This window comes from Schistocerca cancellata, chromosome 1, assembly GCF_023864275.1.
Source record: "Schistocerca cancellata isolate TAMUIC-IGC-003103 chromosome 1, iqSchCanc2.1, whole genome shotgun sequence".
NCBI classification, from domain to species: domain Eukaryota; kingdom Metazoa; phylum Arthropoda; class Insecta; order Orthoptera; family Acrididae; genus Schistocerca; species Schistocerca cancellata.
In genome coordinates, this window is record NC_064626.1 from 479,749,428 (window position 1) to 479,773,879 (window position 24,452).

Consider the following 24,452-nt stretch of genomic DNA (forward strand, 5'->3'; position numbering starts at 1 on the left):
CACTGTAGTTAGTGTCCTGACAGCGCAGGCGCGTTCATTTGTTTGTATACATTGTGATGGAGAACGTGTCTGACACTGCTGTGGCGTGACACTGTGGGCTGGGGCTTTGCTGTGTGGCCGCCACTTGGCATTCCCGCCAGCTGCTTTGGCGGGCGCCTCCGTGGGCCGTGATCGTCTAGTGGTTAGGACATTGCGTTGTGTGGCCGCAATAACCCAGGTTCGAATCCTGATCACGGCACTTTTGAAAGTTTTGCCTTGCTGCCGTTGCTATAGAGAGAGTGCACGAGTACTCGAAATTACAGTGCTCTCTTGATTTTTTCACTCGTGTTCCGCAGGCCGCAGTTTGTACTACCACTTCATCACCAACATGTAATGTCGCCTCCCAGAGCGCGGACGTCCGCTGCTCTCTGCAGTCGAAAAGGGCAGTTGTTTGAAGTGCGATGGATGAGCAACCAGTGCCAGCAGAACAGGAAGCTGTGACGTGCACTGTTTCTACAAATGCTGGGAAAAACTGGCGCCCAATGCAGCGCACGTAGCGTGGCCGAGCGCTCAAAAAATAAAAAAGTAGTGTAGCGGGTTATCGCGTCTGCTTCACACGCAGAAGGACCCCCGGTTCGATCCCGGGCGGGAACTGTATTTTCCATCCTATGTCGCATACTACTCCAGTGAGCCACGTCATGTGTGGATCTGCTGCATGGAAAAAATACTACGAAAACTAGCGCTCTAAGGCACTGGTTTAAGGCACTGGTTTAAGGCACCAGTCTCTTCGTAGGCGGGGTTCGAATCCAGGAGCTGCTGTCTCCTTAACTACGACAGCTACAGACAAGTGGCGTCGCTCCCATACGGCGGGCACGGCATTTTCTTGTTGTGGATGGCCTAAAGAGGACGCTTCCAGTGGAGTAGCAGTGGACATACACGGCACAGCGATTGCCAAGACACTTACATTTCGGAGTGATCCTTTGTACTACAAAGGAAACCGTTTTGCCGCTCGTGGTCCAACGGTAACGTGGCCGAGCGGTCTAAGGCGCTGGTTTTAGGCACCAGTCTCTCGGAGGCGTGGGGTTCGAATCCCACCGTTGCCAGTTTTTACGTCTCATTTTTGTGCCGCTGCTGGTTGCCAGTTTTTACGTCTCATTTTTGTGCCGCTGCTGTGTGTTCTCGTAGGGTAGGATGCAGCTCTTGTGACGCGCGTGTTGTGTAGGTAGCGTGGCCGAGCGGTGTAAAGCGCTGGTTTCAGGCACCAGTCTCTTCGGAGGCGTGGGTTCCAATCCCACAGCTGCCAAACGTGTAATTGTTTCCTGTGTCGAAGACGGCTGCACTCATTGCCTGCAAAGAAAACAGCTTCTGCTTCGTGAATTGCCGTAGAACAGTGCGTGGTGCAACGACAGGATTTGTAAGCGCCTTTTGCTCTCATCATTGCTGGCGTTCGTGTCCACGAAATGCGTCCGGAGCACGCCGTTCTATAACGTGAGAGAGTGGATTTTTTTACAGTTGTCAGTTAACCGTGCCTGATTGCTGCGTTCGCTGGAAGAGCACTGCCGTCGTTATCCGGTGTGGTCTAGTGGCTAGGATACCTGGCTCTCACCCAGGAGGCCCGGGTTCGATTCCCGGTACCGGAAATGCGCGTTTTTGTTGCTCCTCTTATGCGACTTGTCTCGACTTTGCTCGACTGACGCTACGCTGACGCGTGCAGAAAGCTACGTTAAGTATGATTCACGGCAACACCCGACGGCGAGAGAGATGCGGCGTGTGTCCACTTGTTGTCGAGCCACGTACCTGTAGCGAAGAGGCTTGGAGGACTGCAAGACATTGCCACGGAGGTGAATGCAGCTAACCACTGTAGTTAGTGTCCTGACAGCGCAGGCGCGTTCATTTGTTTGTATACATGTGATGGAGAACGTGTCTGACACTGCTGTGGCGTGACACTGTGGGCTGGGCTTTGCTGTGTGCCGCCACTTGCATTCCCGCCAGCTGCTTTGGCGGGCGCCTCCGTGGCCGTGATCGTCTAGTGGTTAGGACATTGCGTTGTGGCCGCAATAACCCAGGTTCGAATCCTGGTCACGGCACTTTTGAAAGTTTTGCCTTGCTGCCGTTGCTATAGAGATAGTGCACGAGTACTCGAAATTACAGTGCTCTCTTGATATTTCACTCGTGTTCCGCAGGCCGCAGTTTGTACTACCACTTCATCACCAACATGTAATGTCGCCTCCCAGAGCGCGGACGTCCGCTGCTCTCTGCAGTCGAAAAGGGCAGTTGTTTGAAGTGCGATGGATGAGCAACCAGTGCCAGCAGAACAGGAAGCTGTGACGTGCACTGTTTCTACAAATGCTGGGAAAACTGGCGCCCAATGCAGCGCACGTAGCGTGGCCGAGCGCTCAAAAATAAAAAAGTAGTGTAGCGGTTATCGCGTCTGCTTCACACGCAGAAGGACCCCCGGTTCGATCCCGGGCGGGAACTGTATTTTCCATCCTATGTCGCATACTACTCCAGTGAGCCACGTCATGTGTGGATCTGCTGCATGGAAAAAATACTACGAAAAATAGCGCTCTAAGGCACTGGTTTAAGGCACTGGTTTAAGGCACCAGTCTCTTCGTAGGCGTGGGTTCGAATCCAGGAGCTGCTGTCTCCTTAACTACGACAGCTACAGACAAGTGGCGTCGCTCCCATACGGCGGGCACGGCATTTTCTTGTTGTGGATGGCCTAAAGAGACGCTTCCAGTGGGAGAGCAGTGGACATACACGGCACAGCGATTGCCAAGACACTTACATTTCGGAGTGATCTTTGTACTACAAAGGAAACGTTTTGCCGCTCGTGGTCCAACGGTAACGTGGCCGAGCGGTCTAAGGCGCTGGTTTTAGGCACCAGTCTCTTCGGAGGCGTGGGTTCGAATCCCACCGTTGCCAGTTTTTACGTCTCATTTTTGTGCCGCTGCTGTGTGTTCTCGTAGGGTAGGATGCAGCTCTTGTGACGCGCGTGTTGTGTAGGTAGCGTGGCCGAGCGGTGTAAAGCGCTGGTTTCAGGCACCAGTCTCTTCGGAGGCGTGGGTTCCAATCCCACAGCTGCCAAACGTGTAATTGTTTCCTGTGTCGAAGACGGCTGCACTCATTGCCTGCAAAGAAAACAGCTTCTGCTTCGTGAATTGCCGTAGAACAGTGCGTGGTGCAACGACAGGATTTGTAAGCGCCTTTTGCTCTCATCATTGCTGGCGTTCGTGTCCACGAAATGCGTCCGGAGCACGCCGTTCTATAACGTGAGAGAGTGGATTTTTTTACAGTTGTCAGTTAACCGTGCCTGATTGCTGCGTTCGCTGGAAGAGCACTGCCGTCGTTATCCGGTGTGGTCTAGTGGCTAGGATACCTGGCTCTCACCCAGGAGGCCCGGGTTCGATTCCCGGTACCGGAAATGCGCGTTTTTGTTGCTCCTCTTATGCGACTTGTCTCGACTTTGCTCGACTGACGCTACGCTGACGCGTGCAGAAAGCTACGTTAAGTATGATTCATGGCAACAACCGACGGCGAGAGAGATGCGGCGTGTGTCCACTTGTTGTCGAGCCACGTACCTGTAGCGAAGAGGCTTGGAGGACTGCAAGACATTGCCACGGAGGTGAATGCAGCTAACCACTGTAGTTAGTGTCCTGACAGCGCAGGCGCGTTCATTTGTTTGTATACATGTGATGGAGAACGTGTCTGACACTGCTGTGGCGTGACACTGTGGGCTGGGCTTTGCTGTGTGCCGCCACTTGCATTCCCGCCAGCTGCTTTGGCGGGCGCCTCCGTGGCCGTGATCGTCTAGTGGTTAGGACATTGCGTTGTGGCCGCAATAACCCAGGTTCGAATCCTGGTCACGGCACTTTTGAAAGTTTTGCCTTGCTGCCGTTGCTATAGAGATAGTGCACGAGTACTCGAAATTACAGTGCTCTCTTGATTTTTCACTCGTGTTCCGCAGGCCGCAGTTTGTACTACCACTTCATCACCAACATGTAATGTCGCCTCCCAGAGCGCGGACGTCCGCTGCTCTCTGCAGTCGAAAAGGGCAGTTGTTTGAAGTGCGATGGATGAGCAACCAGTGCCAGCAGAACAGGAAGCTGTGACGTGCACTGTTTCTACAAATGCTGGGAAAACTGGCGCCCAATGCAGCGCACGTAGCGTGGCCGAGCGCTCAAAAATAAAAAAGTAGTGTAGCGGTTATCGCGTCTGCTTCACACGCAGAAGGACCCCCGGTTCGATCCCGGGCGGGAACTGTATTTTCCATCCTATGTCGCATACTACTCCAGTGAGCCACGTCATGTGTGGATCTGCTGCATGGAAAAAATACTACGAAAACTAGCGCTCTAAGGCACTGGTTTAAGGCACTGGTTTAAGGCACCAGTCTCTTCGTAGGCGTGGGTTCGAATCCAGGAGCTGCTGTCTCCTTAACTACGACAGCTACAGACAAGTGGCGTCGCTCCCATACGGCGGGCACGGCATTTTCTTGTTGTGGATGGCCTAAAGAGACGCTTCCAGTGGGAGAGCAGTGGACATACACGGCACAGCGATTGCCAAGACACTTACATTTCGGAGTGATCTTTGTACTACAAAGGAAACGTTTTGCCGCTCGTGGTCCAACGGTAACGTGGCCGAGCGGTCTAAGGCGCTGGTTTTAGGCACCAGTCTCTTCGGAGGCGTGGGTTCGAATCCCACCGTTGCCAGTTTTTACGTCTCATTTTTGTGCCGCTGCTGTGTGTTCTCGTAGGGTAGGATGCAGCTCTTGTGACGCGCGTGTTGTGTAGGTAGCGTGGCCGAGCGGTGTAAAGCGCTGGTTTCAGGCACCAGTCTCTTCGGAGGCGTGGGTTCCAATCCCACAGCTGCCAAACGTGTAATTGTTTCCTGTGTCGAAGACGGCTGCACTCATTGCCTGCAAAGAAAACAGCTTCTGCTTCGTGAATTGCCGTAGAACAGTGCGTGGTGCAACGACAGGATTTGTAAGCGCCTTTTGCTCTCATCATTGCTGGCGTTCGTGTCCACGAAATGCGTCCGGAGCACGCCGTTCTATAACGTGAGAGAGTGGATTTTTTTACAGTTGTCAGTTAACCGTGCCTGATTGCTGCGTTCGCTGGAAGAGCACTGCCGTCGTTATCCGGTGTGGTCTAGTGGCTAGGATACCTGGCTCTCACCCAAGAGGCCCGGGTTCGATTCCCGGTACCGGAAATGCGCGTTTTTGTTGCTCCTCTTATGCGACTTGTCTCGACTTTGCTCGACTGACGCTACGCTGACGCGTGCAGAAAGCTACGTTAAGTATGATTCATGGCAACAACCGACGGCGAGAGAGATGCGGCGTGTGTCCACTTGTTGTCGAGCCACGTACCTGTAGCGAAGAGGCTTGGAGGACTGCAAGACATTGCCACGGAGGTGAATGCAGCTAACCACTGTAGTTAGTGTCCTGACAGCGCAGGCGCGTTCATTTGTTTGTATACATGTGATGGAGAACGTGTCTGACACTGCTGTGGCGTGACACTGTGGGCTGGGCTTTGCTGTGTGCCGCCACTTGCATTCCCGCCAGCTGCTTTGGCGGGCGCCTCCGTGGCCGTGATCGTCTAGTGGTTAGGACATTGCGTTGTGGCCGCAATAACCCAGGTTCGAATCCTGATCACGGCACTTTTGAAAGTTTTGCCTTGCTGCCGTTGCTATAGAGATAGTGCACGAGTACTCGAAATTACAGTGCTCTCTTGATTTTTCACTCGTGTTCCGCAGGCCGCAGTTTGTACTACCACTTCATCACCAACATGTAATGTCGCCTCCCAGAGCGCGGACGTCCGCTGCTCTCTGCAGTCGAAAAGGGCAGTTGTTTGAAGTGCGATGGATGAGCAACCAGTGCCAGCAGAACAGGAAGCTGTGACGTGCACTGTTTCTACAAATGCTGGGAAAACTGGCGCCCAATGCAGCGCACGTAGCGTGGCCGAGCGCTCAAAAATAAAAAAGTAGTGTAGCGGTTATCGCGTCTGCTTCACACGCAGAAGGACCCCCGGTTCGATCCCGGGCGGGAACTGTATTTTCCATCCTATGTCGCATACTACTCCAGTGAGCCACGTCATGTGTGGATCTGCTGCATGGAAAAAATACTACGAAAACTAGCGCTCTAAGGCACTGGTTTAAGGCACTGGTTTAAGGCACCAGTCTCTTCGTAGGCGTGGGTTCGAATCCAGGAGCTGCTGTCTCCTTAACTACGACAGCTACAGACAAGTGGCGTCGCTCCCATACGGCGGGCACGGCATTTTCTTGTTGTGGATGGCCTAAAGAGACGCTTCCAGTGGGAGAGCAGTGGACATACACGGCACAGCGATTGCCAAGACACTTACATTTCGGAGTGATCTTTGTACTACAAAGGAAACGTTTTGCCGCTCGTGGTCCAACGGTAACGTGGCCGAGCGGTCTAAGGCGCTGGTTTTAGGCACCAGTCTCTTCGGAGGCGTGGGTTCGAATCCCACCGTTGCCAGTTTTTACGTCTCATTTTTGTGCCGCTGCTGTGTGTTCTCGTAGGGTAGGATGCAGCTCTTGTGACGCGCGTGTTGTGTAGGTAGCGTGGCCGAGCGGTGTAAAGCGCTGGTTTCAGGCACCAGTCTCTTCGGAGGCGTGGGTTCCAATCCCACAGCTGCCAAACGTGTAATTGTTTCCTGTGTCGAAGACGGCTGCACTCATTGCCTGCAAAGAAAACAGCTTCTGCTTCGTGAATTGCCGTAGAACAGTGCGTGGTGCAACGACAGGATTTGTAAGCGCCTTTTGCTCTCATCATTGCTGGCGTTCGTGTCCACGAAATGCGTCCGGAGCACGCCGTTCTATAACGTGAGAGAGTGGATTTTTTTACAGTTGTCAGTTAACCGTGCCTGATTGCTGCGTTCGCTGGAAGAGCACTGCCGTCGTTATCCGGTGTGGTCTAGTGGCTAGGATACCTGGCTCTCACCCAAGAGGCCCGGGTTCGATTCCCGGTACCGGAAATGCGCGTTTTTGTTGCTCCTCTTATGCGACTTGTCTCGACTTTGCTCGACTGACGCTACGCTGACGCGTGCAGAAAGCTACGTTAAGTATGATTCATGGCAACAACCGACGGCGAGAGAGATGCGGCGTGTGTCCACTTGTTGTCGAGCCACGTACCTGTAGCGAAGAGGCTTGGAGGACTGCAAGACATTGCCACGGAGGTGAATGCAGCTAACCACTGTAGTTAGTGTCCTGACAGCGCAGGCGCGTTCATTTGTTTGTATACATGTGATGGAGAACGTGTCTGACACTGCTGTGGCGTGACACTGTGGGCTGGGCTTTGCTGTGTGCCGCCACTTGCATTCCCGCCAGCTGCTTTGGCGGGCGCCTCCGTGGCCGTGATCGTCTAGTGGTTAGGACATTGCGTTGTGGCCGCAATAACCCAGGTTCGAATCCTGATCACGGCACTTTTGAAAGTTTTGCCTTGCTGCCGTTGCTATAGAGATAGTGCACGAGTACTCGAAATTACAGTGCTCTCTTGATTTTTCACTCGTGTTCCGCAGGCCGCAGTTTGTACTACCACTTCATCACCAACATGTAATGTCGCCTCCCAGAGCGCGGACGTCCGCTGCTCTCTGCAGTCGAAAAGGGCAGTTGTTTGAAGTGCGATGGATGAGCAACCAGTGCCAGCAGAACAGGAAGCTGTGACGTGCACTGTTTCTACAAATGCTGGGAAAACTGGCGCCCAATGCAGCGCACGTAGCGTGGCCGAGCGCTCAAAAATAAAAAAGTAGTGTAGCGGTTATCGCGTCTGCTTCACACGCAGAAGGACCCCCGGTTCGATCCCGGGCGGGAACTGTATTTTCCATCCTATGTCGCATACTACTCCAGTGAGCCACGTCATGTGTGGATCTGCTGCATGGAAAAAATACTACGAAAACTAGCGCTCTAAGGCACTGGTTTAAGGCACTGGTTTAAGGCACCAGTCTCTTCGTAGGCGTGGGTTCGAATCCAGGAGCTGCTGTCTCCTTAACTACGACAGCTACAGACAAGTGGCGTCGCTCCCATACGGCGGGCACGGCATTTTCTTGTTGTGGATGGCCTAAAGAGACGCTTCCAGTGGGAGAGCAGTGGACATACACGGCACAGCGATTGCCAAGACACTTACATTTCGGAGTGATCTTTGTACTACAAAGGAAACGTTTTGCCGCTCGTGGTCCAACGGTAACGTGGCCGAGCGGTCTAAGGCGCTGGTTTTAGGCACCAGTCTCTTCGGAGGCGTGGGTTCGAATCCCACCGTTGCCAGTTTTTACGTCTCATTTTTGTGCCGCTGCTGTGTGTTCTCGTAGGGTAGGATGCAGCTCTTGTGACGCGCGTGTTGTGTAGGTAGCGTGGCCGAGCGGTGTAAAGCGCTGGTTTCAGGCACCAGTCTCTTCGGAGGCGTGGGTTCCAATCCCACAGCTGCCAAACGTGTAATTGTTTCCTGTGTCGAAGACGGCTGCACTCATTGCCTGCAAAGAAAACAGCTTCTGCTTCGTGAATTGCCGTAGAACAGTGCGTGGTGCAACGACAGGATTTGTAAGCGCCTTTTGCTCTCATCATTGCTGGCGTTCGTGTCCACGAAATGCGTCCGGAGCACGCCGTTCTATAACGTGAGAGAGTGGATTTTTTTACAGTTGTCAGTTAACCGTGCCTGATTGCTGCGTTCGCTGGAAGAGCACTGCCGTCGTTATCCGGTGTGGTCTAGTGGCTAGGATACCTGGCTCTCACCCAAGAGGCCCGGGTTCGATTCCCGGTACCGGAAATGCGCGTTTTTGTTGCTCCTCTTATGCGACTTGTCTCGACTTTGCTCGACTGACGCTACGCTGACGCGTGCAGAAAGCTACGTTAAGTATGATTCATGGCAACAACCGACGGCGAGAGAGATGCGGCGTGTGTCCACTTGTTGTCGAGCCACGTACCTGTAGCGAAGAGGCTTGGAGGACTGCAAGACATTGCCACGGAGGTGAATGCAGCTAACCACTGTAGTTAGTGTCCTGACAGCGCAGGCGCGTTCATTTGTTTGTATACATGTGATGGAGAACGTGTCTGACACTGCTGTGGCGTGACACTGTGGGCTGGGCTTTGCTGTGTGCCGCCACTTGCATTCCCGCCAGCTGCTTTGGCGGGCGCCTCCGTGGCCGTGATCGTCTAGTGGTTAGGACATTGCGTTGTGGCCGCAATAACCCAGGTTCGAATCCTGATCACGGCACTTTTGAAAGTTTTGCCTTGCTGCCGTTGCTATAGAGATAGTGCACGAGTACTCGAAATTACAGTGCTCTCTTGATTTTTCACTCGTGTTCCGCAGGCCGCAGTTTGTACTACCACTTCATCACCAACATGTAATGTCGCCTCCCAGAGCGCGGACGTCCGCTGCTCTCTGCAGTCGAAAAGGGCAGTTGTTTGAAGTGCGATGGATGAGCAACCAGTGCCAGCAGAACAGGAAGCTGTGACGTGCACTGTTTCTACAAATGCTGGGAAAACTGGCGCCCAATGCAGCGCACGTAGCGTGGCCGAGCGCTCAAAAATAAAAAAGTAGTGTAGCGGTTATCGCGTCTGCTTCACACGCAGAAGGACCCCCGGTTCGATCCCGGGCGGGAACTGTATTTTCCATCCTATGTCGCATACTACTCCAGTGAGCCACGTCATGTGTGGATCTGCTGCATGGAAAAAATACTACGAAAACTAGCGCTCTAAGGCACTGGTTTAAGGCACTGGTTTAAGGCACCAGTCTCTTCGTAGGCGTGGGTTCGAATCCAGGAGCTGCTGTCTCCTTAACTACGACAGCTACAGACAAGTGGCGTCGCTCCCATACGGCGGGCACGGCATTTTCTTGTTGTGGATGGCCTAAAGAGACGCTTCCAGTGGGAGAGCAGTGGACATACACGGCACAGCGATTGCCAAGACACTTACATTTCGGAGTGATCTTTGTACTACAAAGGAAACGTTTTGCCGCTCGTGGTCCAACGGTAACGTGGCCGAGCGGTCTAAGGCGCTGGTTTTAGGCACCAGTCTCTTCGGAGGCGTGGGTTCGAATCCCACCGTTGCCAGTTTTTACGTCTCATTTTTGTGCCGCTGCTGTGTGTTCTCGTAGGGTAGGATGCAGCTCTTGTGACGCGCGTGTTGTGTAGGTAGCGTGGCCGAGCGGTGTAAAGCGCTGGTTTCAGGCACCAGTCTCTTCGGAGGCGTGGGTTCCAATCCCACAGCTGCCAAACGTGTAATTGTTTCCTGTGTCGAAGACGGCTGCACTCATTGCCTGCAAAGAAAACAGCTTCTGCTTCGTGAATTGCCGTAGAACAGTGCGTGGTGCAACGACAGGATTTGTAAGCGCCTTTTGCTCTCATCATTGCTGGCGTTCGTGTCCACGAAATGCGTCCGGAGCACGCCGTTCTATAACGTGAGAGAGTGGATTTTTTTACAGTTGTCAGTTAACCGTGCCTGATTGCTGCGTTCGCTGGAAGAGCACTGCCGTCGTTATCCGGTGTGGTCTAGTGGCTAGGATACCTGGCTCTCACCCAAGAGGCCCGGGTTCGATTCCCGGTACCGGAAATGCGCGTTTTTGTTGCTCCTCTTATGCGACTTGTCTCGACTTTGCTCGACTGACGCTACGCTGACGCGTGCAGAAAGCTACGTTAAGTATGATTCATGGCAACAACCGACGGCGAGAGAGATGCGGCGTGTGTCCACTTGTTGTCGAGCCACGTACCTGTAGCGAAGAGGCTTGGAGGACTGCAAGACATTGCCACGGAGGTGAATGCAGCTAACCACTGTAGTTAGTGTCCTGACAGCGCAGGCGCGTTCATTTGTTTGTATACATGTGATGGAGAACGTGTCTGACACTGCTGTGGCGTGACACTGTGGGCTGGGCTTTGCTGTGTGCCGCCACTTGCATTCCCGCCAGCTGCTTTGGCGGGCGCCTCCGTGGCCGTGATCGTCTAGTGGTTAGGACATTGCGTTGTGGCCGCAATAACCCAGGTTCGAATCCTGATCACGGCACTTTTGAAAGTTTTGCCTTGCTGCCGTTGCTATAGAGATAGTGCACGAGTACTCGAAATTACAGTGCTCTCTTGATTTTTCACTCGTGTTCCGCAGGCCGCAGTTTGTACTACCACTTCATCACCAACATGTAATGTCGCCTCCCAGAGCGCGGACGTCCGCTGCTCTCTGCAGTCGAAAAGGGCAGTTGTTTGAAGTGCGATGGATGAGCAACCAGTGCCAGCAGAACAGGAAGCTGTGACGTGCACTGTTTCTACAAATGCTGGGAAAACTGGCGCCCAATGCAGCGCACGTAGCGTGGCCGAGCGCTCAAAAATAAAAAAGTAGTGTAGCGGTTATCGCGTCTGCTTCACACGCAGAAGGACCCCCGGTTCGATCCCGGGCGGGAACTGTATTTTCCATCCTATGTCGCATACTACTCCAGTGAGCCACGTCATGTGTGGATCTGCTGCATGGAAAAAATACTACGAAAACTAGCGCTCTAAGGCACTGGTTTAAGGCACTGGTTTAAGGCACCAGTCTCTTCGTAGGCGTGGGTTCGAATCCAGGAGCTGCTGTCTCCTTAACTACGACAGCTACAGACAAGTGGCGTCGCTCCCATACGGCGGGCACGGCATTTTCTTGTTGTGGATGGCCTAAAGAGACGCTTCCAGTGGGAGAGCAGTGGACATACACGGCACAGCGATTGCCAAGACACTTACATTTCGGAGTGATCTTTGTACTACAAAGGAAACGTTTTGCCGCTCGTGGTCCAACGGTAACGTGGCCGAGCGGTCTAAGGCGCTGGTTTTAGGCACCAGTCTCTTCGGAGGCGTGGGTTCGAATCCCACCGTTGCCAGTTTTTACGTCTCATTTTTGTGCCGCTGCTGTGTGTTCTCGTAGGGTAGGATGCAGCTCTTGTGACGCGCGTGTTGTGTAGGTAGCGTGGCCGAGCGGTGTAAAGCGCTGGTTTCAGGCACCAGTCTCTTCGGAGGCGTGGGTTCCAATCCCACAGCTGCCAAACGTGTAATTGTTTCCTGTGTCGAAGACGGCTGCACTCATTGCCTGCAAAGAAAACAGCTTCTGCTTCGTGAATTGCCGTAGAACAGTGCGTGGTGCAACGACAGGATTTGTAAGCGCCTTTTGCTCTCATCATTGCTGGCGTTCGTGTCCACGAAATGCGTCCGGAGCACGCCGTTCTATAACGTGAGAGAGTGGATTTTTTTACAGTTGTCAGTTAACCGTGCCTGATTGCTGCGTTCGCTGGAAGAGCACTGCCGTCGTTATCCGGTGTGGTCTAGTGGCTAGGATACCTGGCTCTCACCCAGGAGGCCCGGGTTCGATTCCCGGTACCGGAAATGCGCGTTTTTGTTGCTCCTCTTATGCGACTTGTCTCGACTTTGCTCGACTGACGCTACGCTGACGCGTGCAGAAAGCTACGTTAAGTATGATTCATGGCAACAACCGACGGCGAGAGAGATGCGGCGTGTGTCCACTTGTTGTCGAGCCACGTACCTGTAGCGAAGAGGCTTGGAGGACTGCAAGACATTGCCACGGAGGTGAATGCAGCTAACCACTGTAGTTAGTGTCCTGACAGCGCAGGCGCGTTCATTTGTTTGTATACATGTGATGGAGAACGTGTCTGACACTGCTGTGGCGTGACACTGTGGGCTGGGCTTTGCTGTGTGCCGCCACTTGCATTCCCGCCAGCTGCTTTGGCGGGCGCCTCCGTGGCCGTGATCGTCTAGTGGTTAGGACATTGCGTTGTGGCCGCAATAACCCAGGTTCGAATCCTGGTCACGGCACTTTTGAAAGTTTTGCCTTGCTGCCGTTGCTATAGAGATAGTGCACGAGTACTCGAAATTACAGTGCTCTCTTGATTTTTCACTCGTGTTCCGCAGGCCGCAGTTTGTACTACCACTTCATCACCAACATGTAATGTCGCCTCCCAGAGCGCGGACGTCCGCTGCTCTCTGCAGTCGAAAAGGGCAGTTGTTTGAAGTGCGATGGATGAGCAACCAGTGCCAGCAGAACAGGAAGCTGTGACGTGCACTGTTTCTACAAATGCTGGGAAAACTGGCGCCCAATGCAGCGCACGTAGCGTGGCCGAGCGCTCAAAAATAAAAAAGTAGTGTAGCGGTTATCGCGTCTGCTTCACACGCAGAAGGACCCCCGGTTCGATCCCGGGCGGGAACTGTATTTTCCATCCTATGTCGCATACTACTCCAGTGAGCCACGTCATGTGTGGATCTGCTGCATGGAAAAAATACTACGAAAACTAGCGCTCTAAGGCACTGGTTTAAGGCACTGGTTTAAGGCACCAGTCTCTTCGTAGGCGTGGGTTCGAATCCAGGAGCTGCTGTCTCCTTAACTACGACAGCTACAGACAAGTGGCGTCGCTCCCATACGGCGGGCACGGCATTTTCTTGTTGTGGATGGCCTAAAGAGACGCTTCCAGTGGGAGAGCAGTGGACATACACGGCACAGCGATTGCCAAGACACTTACATTTCGGAGTGATCTTTGTACTACAAAGGAAACGTTTTGCCGCTCGTGGTCCAACGGTAACGTGGCCGAGCGGTCTAAGGCGCTGGTTTTAGGCACCAGTCTCTTCGGAGGCGTGGGTTCGAATCCCACCGTTGCCAGTTTTTACGTCTCATTTTTGTGCCGCTGCTGTGTGTTCTCGTAGGGTAGGATGCAGCTCTTGTGACGCGCGTGTTGTGTAGGTAGCGTGGCCGAGCGGTGTAAAGCGCTGGTTTCAGGCACCAGTCTCTTCGGAGGCGTGGGTTCCAATCCCACAGCTGCCAAACGTGTAATTGTTTCCTGTGTCGAAGACGGCTGCACTCATTGCCTGCAAAGAAAACAGCTTCTGCTTCGTGAATTGCCGTAGAACAGTGCGTGGTGCAACGACAGGATTTGTAAGCGCCTTTTGCTCTCATCATTGCTGGCGTTCGTGTCCACGAAATGCGTCCGGAGCACGCCGTTCTATAACGTGAGAGAGTGGATTTTTTTACAGTTGTCAGTTAACCGTGCCTGATTGCTGCGTTCGCTGGAAGAGCACTGCCGTCGTTATCCGGTGTGGTCTAGTGGCTAGGATACCTGGCTCTCACCCAGGAGGCCCGGGTTCGATTCCCGGTACCGGAAATGCGCGTTTTTGTTGCTCCTCTTATGCGACTTGTCTCGACTTTGCTCGACTGACGCTACGCTGACGCGTGCAGAAAGCTACGTTAAGTATGATTCATGGCAACAACCGACGGCGAGAGAGATGCGGCGTGTGTCCACTTGTTGTCGAGCCACGTACCTGTAGCGAAGAGGCTTGGAGGACTGCAAGACATTGCCACGGAGGTGAATGCAGCTAACCACTGTAGTTAGTGTCCTGACAGCGCAGGCGCGTTCATTTGTTTGTATACATGTGATGGAGAACGTGTCTGACACTGCTGTGGCGTGACACTGTGGGCTGGGCTTTGCTGTGTGCCGCCACTTGCATTCCCGCCAGCTGCTTTGGCGGGCGCCTCCGTGGCCGTGATCGTCTAGTGGTTAGGACATTGCGTTGTGGCCGCAATAACCCAGGTTCGAATCCTGGTCACGGCACTTTTGAAAGTTTTGCCTTGCTGCCGTTGCTATAGAGATAGTGCACGAGTACTCGAAATTACAGTGCTCTCTTGATTTTTCACTCGTGTTCCGCAGGCCGCAGTTTGTACTACCACTTCATCACCAACATGTAATGTCGCCTCCCAGAGCGCGGACGTCCGCTGCTCTCTGCAGTCGAAAAGGGCAGTTGTTTGAAGTGCGATGGATGAGCAACCAGTGCCAGCAGAACAGGAAGCTGTGACGTGCACTGTTTCTACAAATGCTGGGAAAACTGGCGCCCAATGCAGCGCACGTAGCGTGGCCGAGCGCTCAAAAATAAAAAAGTAGTGTGGCGGTTATCGCGTCTGCTTCACACGCAGAAGGACCCCCGGTTCGATCCCGGGCGGGAACTGTATTTTCCATCCTATGTCGCATACTACTCCAGTGAGCCACGTCATGTGTGGATCTGCTGCATGGAAAAAATACTACGAAAAATAGCGCTCTAAGGCACTGGTTTAAGGCACTGGTTTAAGGCACCAGTCTCTTCGTAGGCGTGGGTTCGAATCCAGGAGCTGCTGTCTCCTTAACTACGACAGCTACAGACAAGTGGCGTCGCTCCCATACGGCGGGCACGGCATTTTCTTGTTGTGGATGGCCTAAAGAGACGCTTCCAGTGGGAGAGCAGTGGACATACACGGCACAGCGATTGCCAAGACACTTACATTTCGGAGTGATCTTTGTACTACAAAGGAAACGTTTTGCCGCTCGTGGTCCAACGGTAACGTGGCCGAGCGGTCTAAGGCGCTGGTTTTAGGCACCAGTCTCTTCGGAGGCGTGGGTTCGAATCCCACCGTTGCCAGTTTTTACGTCTCATTTTTGTGCCGCTGCTGTGTGTTCTCGTAGGGTAGGATGCAGCTCTTGTGACGCGCGTGTTGTATAGGTAGCGTGGCCGAGCGGTGTAAAGCGCTGGTTTCAGGCACCAGTCTCTTCGGAGGCGTGGGTTCCAATCCCACAGCTGCCAAACGTGTAATTGTTTCCTGTGTCGAAGACGGCTGCACTCATTGCCTGCAAAGAAAACAGCTTCTGCTTCGTGAATTGCCGTAGAACAGTGCGTGGTGCAACTACAGGATTTGTAAGCGCCTTTTGCTCTCATCATTGCTGGCGTTCGTGTCCACGAAATGCGTCCGGAGCACGCCGTTCTATAACGTGAGAGAGTGGATTTTTTTACAGTTGTCAGTTAACCATGCCTGATTGCTGCGTTCGCTGGAAGAGCACTGCCGTCGTTATCCGGTGTGGTCTAGTGGCTAGGATACCTGGCTCTCACCCAGGAGGCCCGGGTTCGATTCCCGGTACCGGAAATGCGCGTTTTTGTTGCTACTCTTATGCGACTTGTCTCGACTGACGCTACGCTGACGCGTGCAGAAAGCTACGTTAAGTATGATTCATGGCAACAACCGACGGCGAGAGAGATGCGGCGTGTGTCCACTTGTTGTCGAGCCACGTACCTGTAGCGAAGAGGCTTGGAGGACTGCAAGACATTGCCACGGAGGTGAATGCAGCTAACCACTGTAGTTAGTGTCCTGACAGCGCAGGCGCGTTCATTTGTTTGTATACATGTGATGGAGAACGTGTCTGACACTGCTGTGGCGTGACACTGTGGGCTGGGCTTTGCTGTGTGCCGCCACTTGCATTCCCGCCAGCTGCTTTGGCGGGCGCCTCCGTGGCCGTGATCGTCTAGTGGTTAGGACATTGCGTTGTGGCCGCAATAACCCAGGTTCGAATCCTGGTCACGGCACTTTTGAAAGTTTTGCCTTGCTGCCGTTGCTATAGAGATAGTGCACGAGTACTCGAAATTACAGTGCTCTCTTGATTTTTCACTCGTGTTCCGCAGGCCGCAGTTTGTACTACCACTTCATCACCAACATGTAATGTCGCCTCCCAGAGCGCGGACGTCCGCTGCTCTCTGCAGTCGAAAAGGGCAGTTGTTTGAAGTGCGATGGATGAGCAACCAGTGCCAGCAGAACAGGAAGCTGTGACGTGCACTGTTTCTACAAATGCTGGGAAAACTGGCGCCCAATGCAGCGCACGTAGCGTGGCCGAGCGCTCAAAAATAAAAAAGTAGTGTAGCGGTTATCGCGTCTGCTTCACACGCAGAAGGACCCCCGGTTCGATCCCGGGCGGGAACTGTATTTTCCATCCTATGTCGCATACTACTCCAGTGAGCCACGTCATGTGTGGATCTGCTGCATGGAAAAAATACTACGAAAAATAGCGCTCTAAGGCACTGGTTTAAGGCACTGGTTTAAGGCACCAGTCTCTTCGTAGGCGTGGGTTCGAATCCAGGAGCTGCTGTCTCCTTAACTACGACAGCTACAGACAAGTGGCGTCGCTCCCATACGGCGGGCACGGCATTTTCTTGTTGTGGATGGCCTAAAGAGACGCTTCCAGTGGGAGAGCAGTGGACATACACGGCACAGCGATTGCCAAGACACTTACATTTCGGAGTGATCTTTGTACTACAAAGGAAACGTTTTGCCGCTCGTGGTCCAACGGTAACGTGGCCGAGCGGTCTAAGGCGCTGGTTTTAGGCACCAGTCTCTTCGGAGGCGTGGGTTCGAATCCCACCGTTGCCAGTTTTTACGTCTCATTTTTGTGCCGCTGCTGTGTGTTCTCGTAGGGTAGGATGCAGCTCTTGTGACGCGCGTGTTGTGTAGGTAGCGTGGCCGAGCGGTGTAAAGCGCTGGTTTCAGGCACCAGTCTCTTCGGAGGCGTGGGTTCCAATCCCACAGCTGCCAAACGTGTAATTGTTTCCTGTGTCGAAGACGGCTGCACTCATTGCCTGCAAAGAAAACAGCTTCTGCTTCGTGAATTGCCGTAGAACAGTGCGTGGTGCAACTACAGGATTTGTAAGCGCCTTTTGCTCTCATCATTGCTGGCGTTCGTGTCCACGAAATGCGTCCGGAGCACGCCGTTCTATAACGTGAGAGAGTGGATATTTTTACAGTTGTCAGTTAACCATGCCTGATTGCTGCGTTCGCTGGAAGAGCACTGCCGTCGTTATCCGGTGTGGTCTAGTGGCTAGGATACCTGGCTCTCACCCAGGAGGCCCGGGTTCGATTCCCGGTACCGGAAATGCGCGTTTTTGTTGCTACTCTTATGCGACTTGTCTCGACTGACGCTACGCTGACGCGTGCAGAAAGCTACGTTAAGTATGATTCATGGCAACAACCGACGGCGAGAGAGATGCGGCGTGTGTCCAGTTGTTGTCGAGCCACGTACCTGTAGCGAAGAGGCTTGGAGGACTGCAAGACATTGCCACGGAGGTGATTGCAGCTAACCACTGTAGTTAGTGTCCTGACAGCGCAGGCGCGTTCATTTGTTTGTATACATGTGATGGAGAACGTGTCTGACACTGCTGTGGCGTGACACTGTGGGCTGGGCTTTGCTGTGTGCCGCCACTTGCATTCCCGCCAGCTGCTTTGGCGGGCGCCTCCGTGGCCGTGATCGTCTAGTGGTTAGGACATTGCGTTGTGGCCGCAATAACCCAGGTTCGAATCCTGGTCACGGCACTTTTGAAAGTTTTGCCTTGCTGCCGTTGCTATAGAGATAGTGCACGAGTACTCGAAATTACAGTGCTCTCTTGATTTTTCACTCGTGTTCCGCAGGCCGCAGTTTGTACTACCACTTCATCACCAACATGTAATGTCGCCTCCCAGAGCGCGGACGTCCGCTGCTCTCTGCAGTCGAAAAGGGCAGTTGTTTGAAGTGCGATGGATGAGCAACCAGTGCCAGCAGAACAGGAAGCTGTGACGTGCACTGTTTCTACAAATGCTGGGAAAACTGGCGCCCAATGCAGCGCACGTAGCGTGGCCGAGCGCTCAAAAATAAAAAAGTAGTGTAGCGGTTATCGCGTCTGCTTCACACGCAGAAGGACCCCCGGTTCGATCCCGGGCGGGAACTGTATTTTCCATCCTATGTCGCATACTACTCCAGTGAGCCACGTCATGTGTGGATCTGCTGCATGGAAAAAATACTACGAAAAATAGCGCTCTAAGGCACTGGTTTAAGGCACTGGTTTAAGGCACCAGTCTCTTCGTAGGCGTGGGTTCGAATCCAGGAGCTGCTGTCTCCTTAACTACGACAGCTACAGACAAGTGGCGTCGCTCCCATACGGCGGGCACGGCATTTTCTTGTTGTGGATGGCCTAAAGAGACGCTTCCAGTGGGAGAGCAGTGGACATACACGGCACAGCGATTGCCAAGACACTTACATTTCGGAGTGATCTTTGTACTACAAAGGAAACGTTTTGCCGCTCGTGGTCCAACGGTAACGTGGCCGAGCGGTCTAAGGCGCTGGTTTTAGGCACCAGTCTCTTCGGAGGCGTGGGTTCGAATCCCACCGTTGCCAGTTTTTACGTCTCATTTTTGTGCCGCTGCTGTGTGTTCCCGTAGGGTAGGATGCAGCTCTTGTGACGCGCGTGTTGTGTAGGTAGCGTGGCCGAGCGGTGTAAAGCGCTGGTTTCAGGCACCAGTCTCTTCGGAGGCGTGGGTTCCAATCCCACAGCTGCCAAACGTGTAATTGTTTCCTGTGTCGAAGACGGCTGCACTCATTGCCTGCAAAGAAAACAGCTTCTGCTTCGTGAATTGCCGTAGAACAGTGCGTGGTGCAACGACAGGATTTGTAAGCGCCTTTTGCTCTCATCATTGCTGGCGTTCGTGTCCACGAAATGCGTCCGGAGCACGCCGTTCTATAACGTGAGAGAGTGGATTTTTTTACAGTTGTCAGTTAACCGTGCCTGATTGCTGCGTTCGCTGGAAGAGCACTGCCGTCGTTATCCGGTGTGGTCTAGTGGCTAGGATACCTGGCTCTCACCCAGGAGGCCCGGGTTCGATTCCCGGTACCGGAAATGCGCGTTTTTGTTGCTCCTCTTATGCGACTTGTCTCGACTTTGCTCGACTGACGCTACGCTGACGCGTGCAGAAAGCTACGTTAAGTATGATTCATGGCAACAACCGACGGCGAGAGAGATGCGGCGTGTGTCCACTTGTTGTCGAGCCACGTACCTGTAGCGAAGAGGCTTGGAGGACTGCAAGACATTGCCACGGAGGTGAATGCAGCTAACCACTGTAGTTAGTGTCCTGACAGCGCAGGCGCGTTCATTTGTTTGTATACATGTGATGGAGAACGTGTCTGACACTGCTGTGGCGTGACACTGTGGGCTGGGCTTTGCTGTGTGCCGCCACTTGCATTCCCGCCAGCTGCTTTGGCGGGCGCCTCCGTGGCCGTGATCGTCTAGTGGTTAGGACATTGCGTTGTGGCCGCAATAACCCAGGTTCGAATCCTGGTCACTGCACTTTTGAAAGTTTTGCCTTGCTGCCGTTGCTATAGAGATAGTGCACGAGTACTCGAAATTACAGTGCTCTCTTGATTTTTCACTCGTGTTCCGCAGGCCGCAGTTTGTACTACCACTTCATCACCAACATGTAATGTCGCCTCCCAGAGCGCGGACGTCCGCTGCTCTCTGCAGTCGAAAAGGGCAGTTGTTTGAAGTGCGATGGATGAGCAACCAGTGCCAGCAGAACAGGAAGCTGTGACGTGCACTGTTTCTACAAATGCTGGGAAAACTGGCGCCCAATGCAGCGCACGTAGCGTGGCCGAGCGCTCAAAAATAAAAAAGTAGTGTAGCGGTTATCGCGTCTGCTTCACACGCAGAAGGACCCCCGGTTCGATCCCGGGCGGGAACTGTATTTTCCATCCTATGTCGCATACTACTCCAGTGAGCCACGTCATGTGTGGATCTGCTGCATGGAAAAAATACTACGAAAAATAGCGCTCTAAGGCACTGGTTTAAGGCACTGGTTTAAGGCACCAGTCTCTTCGTAGGCGTGGGTTCGAATCCAGGAGCTGCTGTCTCCTTAACTACGACAGCTACAGACAAGTGGCGTCGCTCCCATACGGCGGGCACGGCATTTTCTTGTTGTGGATGGCCTAAAGAGACGCTTCCAGTGGGAGAGCAGTGGACATACACGGCACAGCGATTGCCAAGACACTTACATTTCGGAGTGATCTTTGTACTACAAAGGAAACGTTTTGCCGCTCGTGGTCCAACGGTAACGTGGCCGAGCGGTCTAAGGCGCTGGTTTTAGGCACCAGTCTCTTCGGAGGCGTGGGTTCGAATCCCACCGTTGCCAGTTTTTACGTCTCATTTTTGTGCCGCTGCTGTGTGTTCTCGTAGGGTAGGATGCAGCTCTTGTGACGCGCGTGTTGTATAGGTAGCGTGGCCGAGCGGTGTAAAGCGCTGGTTTCAGGCACCAGTCTCTTCGGAGGCGTGGGTTCCAATCCCACAGCTGCCAAACGTGTAATTGTTTCCTGTGTCGAAGACGGCTGCACTCATTGCCTGCAAAGAAAACAGCTTCTGCTTCGTGAATTGCCGTAGAACAGTGCGTGGTGCAACTACAGGATTTGTAAGCGCCTTTTGCTCTCATCATTGCTGGCGTTCGTGTCCACGAAATGCGTCCGGAGCACGCCGTTCTATAACGTGAGAGAGTGGATTTTTTTACAGTTGTCAGTTAACCATGCCTGATTGCTGCGTTCGCTGGAAGAGCACTGCCGTCGTTATCCGGTGTGGTCTAGTGGCTAGGATACCTGGCTCTCACCCAGGAGGCCCGGGTTCGATTCCCGGTACCGGAAATGCGCGTTTTTGTTGCTACTCTTATGCGACTTGTCTCGACTGACGCTACGCTGACGCGTGCAGAAAGCTACGTTAAGTATGATTCATGGCAACAACCGACGGCGAGAGAGATGCGGCGTGTGTCCAGTTGTTGTCGAGCCACGTACCTGTAGCGAAGAGGCTTGGAGGACTGCAAGACATTGCCACGGAGGTGAATGCAGCTAACCACTGTAGTTAGTGTCCTGACAGCGCAGGCGCGTTCATTTGTTTGTATACATGTGATGGAGAACGTGTCTGACACTGCTGTGGCGTGACACTGTGGGCTGGGCTTTGCTGTGTGCCGCCACTTGCATTCCCGCCAGCTGCTTTGGCGGGCGCCTCCGTGGCCGTGATCGTCTAGTGGTTAGGACATTGCGTTGTGGCCGCAATAACCCAGGTTCGAATCCTGGTCACGGCACTTTTGAAAGTTTTGCCTTGCTGCCGTTGCTATAGAGATAGTGCACGAGTACTCGAAATTACAGTGCTCTCTTGATTTTTCACTCGTGTTCCGCAGGCCGCAGTTTGTACTACCACTTCATCACCAACATGTAATGTCGCCTCCCAGAGCGCGGACGTCCGCTGCTCTCTGCAGTCGAAAAGGGCAGTTGTTTGAAGTGCGATGGATGAGCAACCAGTGCCAGCAGAACAGGAAGCTGTGACGTGCACTGTTTCTACAAATGCTGGGAAAACTGGCGCCCAATGCAGCGCACGTAGCGTGGCCGAGCGCTCAAAAATAAAAAAGTAGTGTAGCGGTTATCGCGTCTGCTTCACACGCAGAAGGACCCCCGGTTCGATCCCGGGCGGGAACTGTATTTTCCATCCTATGTCGCATACTACTCCAGTGAGCCACGTCATGTGTGGATCTGCTGCATGGAAAAAATACTACGAAAAATAGCGCTCTAAGGCACTGGTTTAAGGCACTGGTTTAAGGCACCAGTCTCTTCGTAGGCGTGGGTTCGAATCCAGGAGCTGCTGTCTCCTTAACTACGACAGCTACAGACAAGTGGCGTCGCTCCCATACGGCGGGCACGGCATTTTCTTGTTGTGGATGGCCTAAAGAGACGCTTCCAGTGGGAGAGCAGTGGACATACACGGCACAGCGATTGCCAAGACACTTACATTTCGGAGTGATCTTTGTACTACAAAGGAAACGTTTTGCCGCTCGTGGTCCAACGGTAACGTGGCCGAGCGGTCTAAGGCGCTGGTTTTAGGCACCAGTCTCTTCGGAGGCGTGGGTTCGAATCCCACCGTTGCCAGTTTTTACGTCTCATTTTTGTGCCGCTGCTGTGTGTTCTCGTAGGGTAGGATGCAGCTCTTGTGACGCGCGTGTTGTGTAGGTAGCGTGGCCGAGCGGTGTAAAGCGCTGGTTTCAGGCACCAGTCTCTTCGGAGGCGTGGGTTCCAATCCCACAGCTGCCAAACGTGTAATTGTTTCCTGTGTCGAAGACGGCTGCACCCATTGCCTGCAAAGAAAACAGCTTCTGCTTCGTGAATTGCCGTAGAACAGTGCGTGGTGCAACTACAGGATTTGTAAGCGCCTTTTGCTCTCATCATTGCTGGCGTTCGTGTCCACGAAATGCGTCCGGAGCACGCCGTTCTATAACGTGAGAGAGTGGATATTTTTACAGTTGTCAGTTAACCATGCCTGATTGCTGCGTTCGCTGGAAGAGCACTGCCGTCGTTATCCGGTGTGGTCTAGTGGCTAGGATACCTGGCTCTCACCCAGGAGGCCCGGGTTCGATTCCCGGTACCGGAAATGCGCGTTTTTGTTGCTCCTCTTATGCGACTTGTCTCGACTGACGCTACGCTGACGCGTGCAGAAAGCTACGTTAAGTATGATTCATGGCAACAACCGACGGCGAGAGAGATGCGGCGTGTGTCCAGTTGTTGTCGAGCCACGTACCTGTAGCGAAGAGGCTTGGAGGACTGCAAGACATTGCCACGGAGGTGAATGCAGCTAACCACTGTAGTTAGTGTCCTGACAGCGCAGGCGCGTTCATTTGTTTGTATACATGTGATGGAGAACGTGTCTGACACTGCTGTGGCGTGACACTGTGGGCTGGGCTTTGCTGTGTGCCGCCACTTGCATTCCCGCCAGCTGCTTTGGCGGGCGCCTCCGTGGCCGTGATCGTCTAGTGGTTAGGACATTGCGTTGTGGCCGCAATAACCCAGGTTCGAATCCTGGTCACGGCACTTTTGAAAGTTTTGCCTTGCTGCCGTTGCTATAGAGATAGTGCACGAGTACTCGAAATTACAGTGCTCTCTTGATTTTTCACTCGTGTTCCGCAGGCCGCAGTTTGTACTACCACTTCATCACCAACATGTAATGTCGCCTCCCAGAGCGCGGACGTCCGCTGCTCTCTGCAGTCGAAAAGGGCAGTTGTTTGAAGTGCGATGGATGAGCAACCAGTGCCAGCAGAACAGGAAGCTGTGACGTGCACTGTTTCTACAAATGCTGGGAAAACTGGCGCCCAATGCAGCGCACGTAGCGTGGCCGAGCGCTCAAAAATAAAAAAGTAGTGTAGCGGTTATCGCGTCTGCTTCACACGCAGAAGGACCCCCGGTTCGATCCCGGGCGGGAACTGTATTTTCCATCCTATGTCGCATACTACTCCAGTGAGCCACGTCATGTGTGGATCTGCTGCATGGAAAAAATACTACGAAAAATAGCGCTCTAAGGCACTGGTTTAAGGCACTGGTTTAAGGCACCAGTCTCTTCGTAGGCGTGGGTTCGAATCCAGGAGCTGCTGTCTCCTTAACTACGACAGTTACAGACAAGTGGCGTCGCTCCCATACGGCGGGCACGGCATTTTCTTGTTGTGGATGGCCTAAAGAGACGCTTCCAGTGGGAGAGCAGTGGACATACACGGCACAGCGATTGCCAAGACACTTACATTTCGGAGTGATCTTTGTACTACAAAGGAAACGTTTTGCCGCTCGTGGTCCAACGGTAACGTGGCCGAGCGGTCTAAGGCGCTGGTTTTAGGCACCAGTCTCTTCGGAGGCGTGGGTTCGAATCCCACCGTTGCCAGTTTTTACGTCTCATTTTTGTGCCGCTGCTGTGTGTTCTCGTAGGGTAGGATGCAGCTCTTGTGACGCGCGTGTTGTGTAGGTAGCGTGGCCGAGCGGTGTAAAGCGCTGGTTTCAGGCACCAGTCTCTTCGGAGGCGTGGGTTCCAATCCCACACCTGCCAAATGTGTAATTGGTTCCT

At 53.4% G+C, this 24,452-nt stretch overlaps 1 protein-coding gene and 40 non-coding genes across 41 annotated transcripts in view; all 41 read left to right on the forward strand.

Annotated features, from left to right (window-relative positions):
- The window catches only part of LOC126184654 (calphotin-like), a 137,231-nt gene that overhangs the window by 28,580 nt on the left and 84,199 nt on the right, over positions 1 to 24,452 (forward strand). The gene's annotated exons all lie outside the window — the stretch shown is intronic.
- On the forward strand, positions 1,001 to 1,082 carry Trnal-uag (transfer RNA leucine (anticodon UAG)). Its single transcript has one exon. It is a non-coding gene; the product is annotated as a tRNA-Leu (tRNA).
- Positions 1,548 to 1,619, forward strand: Trnae-cuc (transfer RNA glutamic acid (anticodon CUC)). The gene has a single exon. It is a non-coding gene; the product is annotated as a tRNA-Glu (tRNA).
- On the forward strand, positions 1,995 to 2,066 carry Trnah-gug (transfer RNA histidin (anticodon GUG)). The gene has a single exon. It is a non-coding gene; the product is annotated as a tRNA-His (tRNA).
- Trnal-uag (transfer RNA leucine (anticodon UAG)) lies at positions 2,823 to 2,904 on the forward strand. The gene has a single exon. It is a non-coding gene; the product is annotated as a tRNA-Leu (tRNA).
- Positions 3,332 to 3,403, forward strand: Trnae-cuc (transfer RNA glutamic acid (anticodon CUC)). Its single transcript has one exon. It is a non-coding gene; the product is annotated as a tRNA-Glu (tRNA).
- Trnah-gug (transfer RNA histidin (anticodon GUG)) lies at positions 3,779 to 3,850 on the forward strand. The gene has a single exon. It is a non-coding gene; the product is annotated as a tRNA-His (tRNA).
- On the forward strand, positions 4,607 to 4,688 carry Trnal-uag (transfer RNA leucine (anticodon UAG)). The gene has a single exon. It is a non-coding gene; the product is annotated as a tRNA-Leu (tRNA).
- On the forward strand, positions 5,116 to 5,187 carry Trnae-cuc (transfer RNA glutamic acid (anticodon CUC)). Its single transcript has one exon. It is a non-coding gene; the product is annotated as a tRNA-Glu (tRNA).
- Trnah-gug (transfer RNA histidin (anticodon GUG)) lies at positions 5,563 to 5,634 on the forward strand. The gene has a single exon. It is a non-coding gene; the product is annotated as a tRNA-His (tRNA).
- Trnal-uag (transfer RNA leucine (anticodon UAG)) lies at positions 6,391 to 6,472 on the forward strand. Its single transcript has one exon. It is a non-coding gene; the product is annotated as a tRNA-Leu (tRNA).
- Trnae-cuc (transfer RNA glutamic acid (anticodon CUC)) lies at positions 6,900 to 6,971 on the forward strand. The gene has a single exon. It is a non-coding gene; the product is annotated as a tRNA-Glu (tRNA).
- Trnah-gug (transfer RNA histidin (anticodon GUG)) lies at positions 7,347 to 7,418 on the forward strand. Its single transcript has one exon. It is a non-coding gene; the product is annotated as a tRNA-His (tRNA).
- Positions 8,175 to 8,256, forward strand: Trnal-uag (transfer RNA leucine (anticodon UAG)). Its single transcript has one exon. It is a non-coding gene; the product is annotated as a tRNA-Leu (tRNA).
- Positions 8,684 to 8,755, forward strand: Trnae-cuc (transfer RNA glutamic acid (anticodon CUC)). The gene has a single exon. It is a non-coding gene; the product is annotated as a tRNA-Glu (tRNA).
- Trnah-gug (transfer RNA histidin (anticodon GUG)) lies at positions 9,131 to 9,202 on the forward strand. Its single transcript has one exon. It is a non-coding gene; the product is annotated as a tRNA-His (tRNA).
- Trnal-uag (transfer RNA leucine (anticodon UAG)) lies at positions 9,959 to 10,040 on the forward strand. The gene has a single exon. It is a non-coding gene; the product is annotated as a tRNA-Leu (tRNA).
- Trnae-cuc (transfer RNA glutamic acid (anticodon CUC)) lies at positions 10,468 to 10,539 on the forward strand. The gene has a single exon. It is a non-coding gene; the product is annotated as a tRNA-Glu (tRNA).
- Positions 10,915 to 10,986, forward strand: Trnah-gug (transfer RNA histidin (anticodon GUG)). Its single transcript has one exon. It is a non-coding gene; the product is annotated as a tRNA-His (tRNA).
- Trnal-uag (transfer RNA leucine (anticodon UAG)) lies at positions 11,743 to 11,824 on the forward strand. Its single transcript has one exon. It is a non-coding gene; the product is annotated as a tRNA-Leu (tRNA).
- On the forward strand, positions 12,252 to 12,323 carry Trnae-cuc (transfer RNA glutamic acid (anticodon CUC)). Its single transcript has one exon. It is a non-coding gene; the product is annotated as a tRNA-Glu (tRNA).
- On the forward strand, positions 12,699 to 12,770 carry Trnah-gug (transfer RNA histidin (anticodon GUG)). Its single transcript has one exon. It is a non-coding gene; the product is annotated as a tRNA-His (tRNA).
- On the forward strand, positions 13,527 to 13,608 carry Trnal-uag (transfer RNA leucine (anticodon UAG)). The gene has a single exon. It is a non-coding gene; the product is annotated as a tRNA-Leu (tRNA).
- On the forward strand, positions 14,036 to 14,107 carry Trnae-cuc (transfer RNA glutamic acid (anticodon CUC)). The gene has a single exon. It is a non-coding gene; the product is annotated as a tRNA-Glu (tRNA).
- Trnah-gug (transfer RNA histidin (anticodon GUG)) lies at positions 14,483 to 14,554 on the forward strand. The gene has a single exon. It is a non-coding gene; the product is annotated as a tRNA-His (tRNA).
- Positions 15,311 to 15,392, forward strand: Trnal-uag (transfer RNA leucine (anticodon UAG)). Its single transcript has one exon. It is a non-coding gene; the product is annotated as a tRNA-Leu (tRNA).
- Positions 15,820 to 15,891, forward strand: Trnae-cuc (transfer RNA glutamic acid (anticodon CUC)). Its single transcript has one exon. It is a non-coding gene; the product is annotated as a tRNA-Glu (tRNA).
- Positions 16,257 to 16,328, forward strand: Trnah-gug (transfer RNA histidin (anticodon GUG)). The gene has a single exon. It is a non-coding gene; the product is annotated as a tRNA-His (tRNA).
- On the forward strand, positions 17,085 to 17,166 carry Trnal-uag (transfer RNA leucine (anticodon UAG)). Its single transcript has one exon. It is a non-coding gene; the product is annotated as a tRNA-Leu (tRNA).
- On the forward strand, positions 17,594 to 17,665 carry Trnae-cuc (transfer RNA glutamic acid (anticodon CUC)). Its single transcript has one exon. It is a non-coding gene; the product is annotated as a tRNA-Glu (tRNA).
- Positions 18,031 to 18,102, forward strand: Trnah-gug (transfer RNA histidin (anticodon GUG)). Its single transcript has one exon. It is a non-coding gene; the product is annotated as a tRNA-His (tRNA).
- On the forward strand, positions 18,859 to 18,940 carry Trnal-uag (transfer RNA leucine (anticodon UAG)). Its single transcript has one exon. It is a non-coding gene; the product is annotated as a tRNA-Leu (tRNA).
- Positions 19,368 to 19,439, forward strand: Trnae-cuc (transfer RNA glutamic acid (anticodon CUC)). The gene has a single exon. It is a non-coding gene; the product is annotated as a tRNA-Glu (tRNA).
- Trnah-gug (transfer RNA histidin (anticodon GUG)) lies at positions 19,815 to 19,886 on the forward strand. The gene has a single exon. It is a non-coding gene; the product is annotated as a tRNA-His (tRNA).
- On the forward strand, positions 20,643 to 20,724 carry Trnal-uag (transfer RNA leucine (anticodon UAG)). Its single transcript has one exon. It is a non-coding gene; the product is annotated as a tRNA-Leu (tRNA).
- Trnae-cuc (transfer RNA glutamic acid (anticodon CUC)) lies at positions 21,152 to 21,223 on the forward strand. The gene has a single exon. It is a non-coding gene; the product is annotated as a tRNA-Glu (tRNA).
- On the forward strand, positions 21,589 to 21,660 carry Trnah-gug (transfer RNA histidin (anticodon GUG)). The gene has a single exon. It is a non-coding gene; the product is annotated as a tRNA-His (tRNA).
- Positions 22,417 to 22,498, forward strand: Trnal-uag (transfer RNA leucine (anticodon UAG)). The gene has a single exon. It is a non-coding gene; the product is annotated as a tRNA-Leu (tRNA).
- Positions 22,926 to 22,997, forward strand: Trnae-cuc (transfer RNA glutamic acid (anticodon CUC)). Its single transcript has one exon. It is a non-coding gene; the product is annotated as a tRNA-Glu (tRNA).
- Positions 23,363 to 23,434, forward strand: Trnah-gug (transfer RNA histidin (anticodon GUG)). The gene has a single exon. It is a non-coding gene; the product is annotated as a tRNA-His (tRNA).
- Trnal-uag (transfer RNA leucine (anticodon UAG)) lies at positions 24,191 to 24,272 on the forward strand. The gene has a single exon. It is a non-coding gene; the product is annotated as a tRNA-Leu (tRNA).